Source organism: Belonocnema kinseyi, chromosome 2, assembly GCF_010883055.1.
Source record: "Belonocnema kinseyi isolate 2016_QV_RU_SX_M_011 chromosome 2, B_treatae_v1, whole genome shotgun sequence".
In the NCBI taxonomy this organism is placed as follows: Eukaryota; Metazoa; Arthropoda; class Insecta; order Hymenoptera; family Cynipidae; genus Belonocnema; species Belonocnema kinseyi.
Genome location: NC_046658.1, coordinates 68,876,116 through 68,886,906, shown reverse-complemented (window position 1 = coordinate 68,886,906; position 10,791 = coordinate 68,876,116). Strand labels below are relative to the sequence as shown.

Sequence of the window (10,791 nt, the reverse complement as noted above, 5' to 3'; positions counted from 1 at the left end):
TCCCATCCACACACTACTCCTTTCCCCTGCCGAGTGAGTCACGCCTACCCCGAAAGGGAAATGGCTTAATGGTGTAATAATAATAATAATAATAATAATTTTGTAATCTATTGAAATCTGATATATATTTAAAAACCGAGTGGTCAAACCCTCGAAAACTGGTTTAAAAATAAAACAAAAATTCAAGGTTCTCGCAAGAAAATGAAGGAGATTTCCAGATTTTCATGTATTAAAAAAAATTCACGGAGAATTCCAGGTTTTGAAGATAAGGTAGCAGGCATACAATTGTATACAAAAGTAGTAATACAATATCGCAATGAAAGTCAGGTGATTAATTCTGCATGTGAGGCATTCCATTTCATATGAGCGCACTGCCCAAAACCAATGTTTTTTTATTTTCTTCAAATTGCAGTCAATTTTAGTACTATAGGATATATAAGGTGCAAAACCATAAGTCACCATACAGCATGGTTATTTAGATATATGGACGGTGGCAGTTGTTACACTTTGGTGTTCTGGCCGAATTTCAATGAAATGTTAGGGGCCTTCCATAAACTACGTCGTTTCATTAAGGGGGGGGGGGGGGTCGACGAAATGCTGAAGGGGGGTCCTAGTCTGAACCACGTAGTCATACACTTAGGTGTTAAAAAAATTAAGCTCATGGCTTACTCCTTTTTTGAAATAGCGCGCGGAATCGTTAACTCGATTTGATTGTTAAAAAAAAAATAAGTAAACCTCATAATTTTTTATTTAATTTTCGTTTTAAAAGAAACAGAAAAAGGCTACTTAGCACCCTAGGGGTTGGGACGAGAATGTCACGTTAGGCAGTACAATAATTTTTTGTCGCTTGTTTTTAACTTCGTGAACCTATTTTTCGGATAAAAATCAATGATACTTTTTAAATTGCAACGAGGAAACTTGTACACGTTTCAAAAAATCCTTATGTAAAAAATATTTACTATGTTTAAATTCGTTATCATGATAGAATAAAAAATCCAATTGCCTAGAACCTGTTGTTGACTCTTTTTGCCACTTCTCTCACACATCTTCCATACAGAAAGAATATATATTTTTGAGAAATACTTCTCACCGCCCTGAAGCTTGTCAACATTATTTAGAATCTATTTGAAATGAAATTAATTTGGTTCTAACGCTTCAACATAATATTTTATTCAAAAAATGATATGTTTATACGCAATTATACTAACCACCACCCCTCATATCTCGGTAATCATGCAATAGGTATACTGACTTCTGGATGAAATGGAATGCCCCATGCATATGGTGTATTATTGTGTAGTAAACTAATCTAGTGAAATTGAATGGTAGCTCGAAGAAAAAAGTCTGATCGATGATAATGTCAGCAAACATATGTGAGTGTTAAGTGTTGGCGCTTATGCCATTTACATTGTTATGTCATGTAATTTGCGAAAGCAATCAGGAAGCTTCGACACAAGTACAACTACTTTGCAGAAGGTCAGCGTTTTATGGTGATGTTCTACGCATCACAGATATTAGTTTCCCTATTTATTCAAAAAAGCCATTTACATCTATAAATAACAATAAAAATAGAGTTTAATGCTGACCTGAGATTGGATCGATTTTTAGCATTAAAAATAAAGAATTGAAAATTTTTACCCGTATCAGGCCCAAATTTCTAAAATATATAAATTCAATTTCGAGTCTGATCTTTTTGTAAGAAGCAATAGAAGTGACAAATTGGGAAAAATATCGGCGTATCAATTGATAAGAATAATTATTTAATTAATATTGAAATGTTATTCACTATTGTAAACAATATTGAACTGAATTTAAGAGAAAATCTGCAACTCTTTACATAAAACTTGCATTAAACAAATGTACAGACTAAGGTCATTTCCGACTGTGCTACACCAGCGTTCTCAGGGTGAGCGTTCATTAACCTCTAAGATGGAAAATGTTGATGATTCGTGCAACACCGACCCATTGTGCAACGCGTCAAGTTCAAATAAAGAAATCCTGAAATAGCTTTTCTCACATTTTTGTATAATTATTTTTACCCTCCATAAATGTTGCATCATTAGGTGCCCTACTTTTCTCATCTATGATGAATTAGTGAAGGACGCTCTGCAAAAAAATTCATATTCATTACTCAAGCTTAATTGTATGATCTACAATTAATTTAATGAATGGTCATGTTCCAATCTACTGAATTTATGTAAGAATATGCACCCAGAGATGAGTTATGTTTTATTTTCAGAAATGGTTTCGTTAATTTCGTTTTTTTTTTTTAATTAAAGGCGAAAGTGCATTTAAAGTGAGTAAAAATTTGTTTAATTTTAAGTAATAATATTTTTCCCCTCCTTTGAATTAAATACATCAATTGCTAGATACTATTTAGTTTAACTTCAAACATATTATTTTTGATTCCAACAAAGTACTGGCTAAAATTTAATAAATATTTAATTTAATTTAATAAATATTAAATAGTTCATAATAAACATTTTTTAAACCAAGAAAATTATTTCTTTAAGTTAAATACAAGTTTTTTAATTTACTCTCCTAAATTCAATTAGTGAAATTCTACTCATTCAATTAGAAAATAAAATGATTATTATTTAACCCAAAGCTTCTGGCACTAGTGCTTTTGTGTGCGTCTTTGTGTGTAAGAGTATCGCTGAACCCATTTTTCAGAAAAATCTATTTTTCTTATTTTTTCCCACCTTCATTTGAGTCTAATTAAACTTATACTTTAACTCTCAATGCTTTATTATGCACCTTGCTGTTAGTTATGACAACACCATTCAAAAATAATCTTAGCATATTTGGGAAGCAAAAAACCGGATGTTAAAATATGTTTAATTGAACTCATCACGGTATAAATAGAAAAAAAAGAAAATCCGATTTTTCTGAAGAATGGTTCCAGCATGCCCTGAAAACCACCCTATAAACGAGGATCAAATATTTTGCGGCATATTGATAGCAATTATTACTGTTTTTGCAGTTCATAGCTGATCATTATTTATGGGCAAATTAAAAAGTTTCACATATTTGATTATTAATTTTTAGTTTTAAAAAATTATTAGATGCACGAATTATTTTTTTACATTTCATCATAAGGTATCGCTATTGTTATAACGTCACGAATTTATTAGTCAATGTAGAAAACCAATGTGATTGATTACATGTGCCTTTGACTGTTTAGGCAATTGTTTCTTACACGAATATAATTTTTGTATGGAATATAAGGCAGAGAAACGTAGTTTTTTGCAAATAAGTGAACAATCTCCATTAATTTCTAGTACGTCTTGTAATTTTACCACTTATCCATAATTTTAAAACAATTTCCATTTATCTAAAAAAAAATGTGTCGGCAAAATCTGATAAATGTACACATCTGGACATATTAATTTTCAATTTTAACTAATTAGTTTAAGTGATTTTAAAAAAGTACAAACTTTGGTTGCTTTGTCGACAAAAGTATTTGACCGAAATTAAAATTGTTTAGAAAATCATGGTTAAGCAATAAAAAGTGCAAAAAATAAGAGAAGCTAATAAAATTGACAAAATTTGCAAAAAGGCTACACTTTTCTGCATTACTTTTGTAAGAACTGACATTTAAACCATAAAAATGGTCTAAGCAATTAAAAACAAAGCGAATCGATCTTATTTTTTTAATTAAAACTGTTACTTAAAGAAAGTATACATTTTTAGAATTTATTGAGAAAATGGTTTTAAAAATTATGAATATCCAAGGAGTAAAAACAAAAGACATATCAGAATCCGATGGAGTTTTTAAGGAGATTTACAGAAAACTACATTTCTCAGATTTATTTCCGCCAAAAATCTCATAAATTATGAAACAAATTGTGTAAACAGTTAACAGTACATCAAATCGACCATATTGATTTTTTATATTGCGTATATATTGCCTATATTGCCTATATTATGAAAAGGTCGATAATTTTTAATAAAATATGAAACAATAACTGCATAAAGAGTTCATAATTGATGAGCTAATACATTAAATTTTGTGATTTTTCCAATAAAAATAATATGTAAAAAATAAAAAAAAAACAATAATTACAACCAAAATACCGCAAAATACATTATCCTCATTGAAAATGACGCCTTCCAGTCGCATATTTATAAAACATGGCCTTATGTTCCCCATGCATTTTTAAAAGGAAATGTGAGGTACAATATATTTGTCGAAAGAAAAAAACTTGTTCCCTTTTTTTCTGAAACGTCAAAAAACTGAGGGCGGGGGGAGTCGTTAACCAAATTTGAACTTTGCTTTTCTTGTGAGTCACCGCTTTTTCAGATCTACAATTTAAGTTCATTTATAAAATTTGTTTATAACATTAAGAAATAATATCGGATGACAAAACAAATTTTAACACAGAAATTTATACTTTACGAAAGAAAACTCAATAATTTTAAGTATTTGTTAATCTAGCATGTGTATAATACTAGATTTCACAAGCCAAAATTTCTATTTTTTCCAAGTATACAAAACTGAGCACAAGAAAATATGTTTACAAAAAGATAACAACAAAACATGGTACGGGTATTTTTTGTTGCTATTTTAAATAATTACTCGAGTTCAACTTCGCAGTTGGTTGGACATTCATTCTGAGTAGGAGAACATATATCCATGAAGTTGGTTATGGTCCATATCACGAACCATGGGATTGATTTCACCGTAAAGTTGTACGGTCATTGAGCTCGGAATTGCTGTTGTGTAATTTATATTTGTATACATCAAACAATCTGATACTTAATAATATTCAATTGTAATAAAAAAAATGAAAAACAACCATTATTTACACACTTAATCTATTTCGCCTTATACTTTATACTTACATTAAAAAGAATCCCTTTAATCTGTGCACTTGAAGAAGCAGAAAACAATAGAAAACAAAAATTCAATATCTGATTAACAAGTGAAATCATCAAACATATAGTCAATATTATTTTCAAAAATTTACTTTAGTAAAATAAACTTGTGAAGTTTTACCATTCCATTAGTGAGATGCTAAAATATCACTATTTTTTGTTCAAACCCTAAAATACTGTTTCACAAGCGACTTTTTCATACTTAAAAGTTTTTATTGTAACATATTTTTGTTTAAAATATTGACAATAATAAGTTTATATGCTATGTACTATGTAGTAATAAAATCACTTAACTTGAAAATAAGAACAGTATTACTTAATTCAAATTTGGTTTTTAAATAACTCTGAGAAGGATTAGGCATAATAATTAATATTAGTTTAATTTACTGTATTTTAGTGCGGCTACTTCATCAAACTAATAACACGCGGGAAACATTTTTTTTACTTGGAATGGAGTGAAACGCAATTGCGTGTTTCCGATATATTTTTTCGCACTGAACGTGAATCTGGCCACCAAAGTCAGGTTTTGGACATAATTGAGGTTAAAGTGTAAAAAAATAACATATTTTTCGCCATTTTTTTAGAATTTACACGTTAAAAATTTTCAAAAATGTCCAAAAATACATTCCATTCTGTTTTTAAAAAAGAATTTATAGCAGACAAATCTAAAATTCTAGACATTTGTAAAAGGTTTACAATTAAAGCCCAAATCTTCCCTTTGATTTGCGGAGACTGAAATTAAAGCACTATTTCATGAAAACTATCCTCACAGAGGGTATCAGCCCTCCATCAAATTTTAAAGAAAAGACGCCGAAAGCTCGCATTCCGATTGCAATTTTCAAATCGGTTCTTTCATCCTGAGTATATCTTTAATTAAAAAAATAGCTAATCAATCTATCAATTTCTTTCAATCAAGATAACTTTTCTGGCTTTTTTCTTTCTGGATGTAACAAACGTTTCTTTACGCCGATATGCTCGTTACAGTAATTAAATTCAATTGCCATTTCTCTCAACTTCAATAAAAATATAATATTTATTATTAATACTAGTTTTCTTGGTTACCTCTGGTACCTCCTCCTTTTCCTCTTAAATTCGACAGTTTCGGTCGGGTAATTGTGCTGAAAGAGGAAAAGCAGGCCAGCGAGGCCACGAAGAAAATTATAGTGGTTTTTATTATTCGCGGTCACGGAGACAAAAGCTAATTAGTTATTATTATATAATATGTCTGCATAATAATAATTATTATTACACCATTAAGCTAAGTCCATTGCAGGTTAAGCGAAAACTTGTTCAGTTATATTCTATCCTCAATAGACAACCGGGGATTAAGGAATTTATATAATATAATTATGTTTTTATTATTACTTATATTTGCAGTTTTTTTATTATTTATATAATTTAGTGAATGAAACGCTGACGATTTGGGAGATTTTTATTTTATTAGAAAATTTCATTCAAAAAAATATTATCGTTTTTCCCTACTAAAACCCAAAAGGTGCCAGTAACAATAATAAAATATTTGTTTAATAAAATAACTTTTATAACAAATATATTCATCTACTTAGAAAAACAATAAATATTTTTCAGACATTCTTAACTGTGGTTCAAATTTCACAGCACCTAATTGCGCATACTATTAAAGTAATTTTGTTTTCAAATTTATTACTTCAAATAAAGTCTATTCCCGCTGTAAGTCATTTATAAGGCACTAAAATAAGTAGTGTAATTTCAACACTTACAAAAGAACGTGAAGGGCAATTTGATCATGACACAAATAATATGTTTCGTTCTATTTCATTTTTGACAGCATTGTCTTGATAAATAATTGACAGTTCTAGTCTCAATACTAGCCAAGCTTTTAGAAATCGGGGTTTTGTTTTTTAACAACCAAATTGCAAAACAATCTTCGATCTTGCAATCACAATGACTGTAATCATTTTCAGTGAGTCGTGGACCGAATCAAATTCTTAAATGATACGTCAGGAAATAAATGTAAAAAGTGGGTAAAAATAAGATAGTCGAAACTGATTTGAAAGTTTCATATTTCCATATGCGAAATCTCTTTATTTGAATCTGTCTAATATTTAATTCATAATCTGAATAATTTTATTTATAGAGTCTGAATTACGATAGGATGCTTATTATTATCTTGTTTTATAATATTCTTGTGTTTAGTCCACAAAAATCATGAAAAAAGTTAGTTGCTCGTTCTCTGGAGCTCCTGATAGAGGTGGAAAAAAGGAGCGTCTCTCAAGAACAGCCATGTCAAGATAGTGCAGGAGATTTCTGAAGATTCTGTGTGGAATTTCATATAAATATTTTCAATATAAGATATAAATTTTGATCAAACGAGCGTTAGCTTAACTCTGTTTAATCTTCATGTCTAGTACTGCGCCAGTACTGCCCGCCAGCACTGGTGCAGTACTGACAGCCAGTACCCAACATAGTTATCATCCCAAGGTCCTGCCAGCTATGTGCCAGTACTGGCAGTCAGTATTGCGCCGACGTTGCCAGTAGTCAATTTCCCATTGGGATGTTACAGGATTAAATTACATGTTGATTATATTTATGTTTATTATTTTTATTGCGTTAAAAAATCTGAAACTAATGTCATGATTCATTTTAAGAAAATGTAATTTTTGATTGCAGTGAACATGTTATGAGTGGTTTTAATAATATTTAATAATTTGATAACATCAGGGCCAGTAATATTTTAGGTGCCGTACGTGTGATGACGTTCTAAGGGGAGTGTACACTTACCGATCGGCAAGTTATTGGACTTGGACTGTACATATATTTTTGAATTAAATCCTTTCAAAATTTAAGGATAATTACCCATTAATTCTTCTTCAAATTCCATTCAATTTCATATCTTAATATATAAAAACAGGTAATTTTATAGTAAATATATACATTTGAATGAGTAAAATAACTGTTTTTGAGCAAGGTTTATTCATTCAATAGTATTATTACTGGGAATGCAGAAATTTGTTTTGAGTGCGATATCTTTGGAGTATATATTACACTGGGAACCCCATGTAAGTGTGGCTTCCGACATGGTCCTTAATGGCCTTCACTTAAACCAAACACAAGAGCCGCTCTGCCCGAATGTAATCATTAAAGGCCGTCGGAACCATTCCTATTGGATTGGGACGCATGCGCTAATAGCTGACGCAACAAACGCGCTGAGGGAACTGCTCGCTTTGTTACTACGCCACTGTTTATCATGCATGACTAACCACCGCCTAACTCTATAAATAGGAGTTTCTTGATTCCAAGTTCTCCTTGATTGTATATCAACGAAAAGACATGATTGTGCTAAATTGGTTGATGACCTGAACCACATTAATCTTTTTTGTTTATAAGCATCAGTTATTATTAGTTTACCTTTTTACAACGCTGTGTCTTTATACAGAGTCCCCTTTCCTTCTCCAGTACACTGCGTCGCGTACTTTTCTTACTGACGGCCTTTTTAAAATTAGAATTTGAAAGCAAATTTTTAAGAGCAAAATTACATAAAAACTTGATGAACTTAATTATAATATGAAAAGTAACATCAGAGGATTATCAAAATTAAAATTCAACTACTGTAAGGAGACTTTCTCTACATTTCGATTAAATTAAGAAATTTTGCGGTCATGATTTTATATATGTGTGAGTGATATGTACGTGATGTATATTCGCAGATGTAGAGTGTAGAGAATTTGATAGTATTTCATTCCTGAGTAACACCCCGTGTAATAACTAATTACTCTTGGCGCAATATCTAACATCGCGGAGAAGTAAATGATGCATCGCTGCAGACAGAAGGTTTAAATTGGCTTGGAATTAACTTTTCTAATGACTGCATTACAATGAATAGTGCAACTGTCTACGGAAATATACAGTTATTATAAAATATAAATTCGTAAAAGCCAGATTTATACATATATATGCGAATATGATTGCAAGTGAATACAGCGATTTAAGGTTCAAACGTCGATAATTGTCTTCAAATATTACATTTGAATTATTCAAAAAATTGAACAATTGAAAAATTAAACGATTTAAAAAATAATAAAATGCTCGAGATATAGGAAATGTATGACACTATGTATTACGAACAACAACAAAATGAAATAATGAGTATGTTTAGAGTTTCGAGGAACCACTCATTTTATATTCTCAAGATCTCAACAAGGAACTTTGTGATTCATGTAATACGTGTATAGATTAATAAATTTGAAAATTGTCTTCTTGAAGAGCACAAAAAGACTATCAAAATTGTTACAGGACACCCTTCAGCAATTAAAACATTAAAAATTGAACATAATTGACAAAAATAGGGAAAATTATATATACAGGGCTTTTTTCTTATTTACACCTTTAGATACTAAACTGTAAGTAATTTTATGATTTTTATCGTGAAATAATTTCAATATAATAAATATTTCTGTCATTATTTCTAACCAACAGCAAAAAAATTAAATAATGAGTCTGTTGAGATTTTGGGGAAACACCAACGTTTTTATTTTGTCAAGAATATCAACGAGGAAATTTATGATTCATGCAATACGTGCAGAGATTAATAAATAACAAAATTTTCCTACTTGACAAGCACAACAATTTCGATCCAACAAACATAAAAATGTGTATTTAAATTGGTATATAAAAACAATTTTTTTACTGGTAAATTTAAATTCTCATTCAAAAATATTTGTTTGGTCAAATTTGGCCTTGTCCTCGACGTTTTCTCCTCGTTCTAGTATAGAATAAATTAACTCTAGTGTACATTAAAATAACCGACCAAGAATATTTCCGCAAAGTAATTGCATTAAATCTTTAATTTAAATAAAGGTTAATCTGCGCATGAAAAAATAGTCTGCGATATTAAATGACATTAAATAATGTTACCAATGTCTTGAAAATTGATTAATAATTATTCCTGTATTTAGTTACGTCATAATGTTTTACCTTTACCCGCGATAATCGTTAACCTTAGTTACAAAAAAACAAGTAATTATCTTTGATATGTTATTGTCGACTGGAAAACCTGTTAAGTAATCACAAGTGGGACTTAATAGATTTTCCAAAATATCACCTTTTCAAAAAAAAAAGACATACAAAATCAGATTAAAGGAACTATAAAATAAAGACGCACATTTTAAAAGTGCACAAGACTTTATTTTTCATACATCTTTATTCGCTTTCTTTATTGGTTTTAGTTATTGAAAAGAAAGTGTGAATTGCACTATTAAGAACTTCATCATTTTTACACTTTACTGTGACACATATTTATTATTTATAATATATGTGAAAAACTGATTTTTGTGACATAGTGACAAACTCATTGATTTTAATTTTATACTGCAATCGTAATAAAAATAATATAACAAACCGAACACTGAAAACAAAGATATAAAACTTTCACTTAAATCGAATTTTCAATGTAAAAAAGAAATGCTTACTCCCAAGAACATTCTGGTTTAATTTTCTTGTAGTCTGAAAAGTTTGATTGGAAAGTTTGATTATGTTTCGAGATATTCCTTTATATCTAGTCCAATCGATTTTCATACATGTATGCAAAAAAAATGACTTTAAAATGACTTTAAAGAGAAATTGCAGGAAATACTGTTATTATTCGTTACATCGTTAAAGAAACAATAGGTATGAGTCACGTTTAATTTTACTCTTGAACATTAAGGGAAATTGTGTAAAAACCCCAAAAAAATGATAAAAATATTTTCTTTTATCACAAAATTAAGCTTTGGTATTATTTGTATAAAATCAATGCCTATGTTCTGCAATAAACTGGTCTTTAAACTCGTTTCTTTTTATAAAAGTATTACAAATTTCAAAGTGTCCTTTCAGAGTTCAAATCATTAATTTGTAACAAATAGTAATTTGCTGCAATTTGCTCTGATTTTTAATATT

General features: G+C 29.7%; 1 protein-coding gene across 1 annotated transcript in view; it reads right to left on the bottom strand.

The window, feature by feature from the left end:
- LOC117182589 (estradiol 17-beta-dehydrogenase 11-like) overlaps positions 1-10,791 on the bottom strand; it is a 15,751-nt gene that overhangs the window by 4,069 nt on the left and 891 nt on the right. The window lies entirely within an intron of this gene.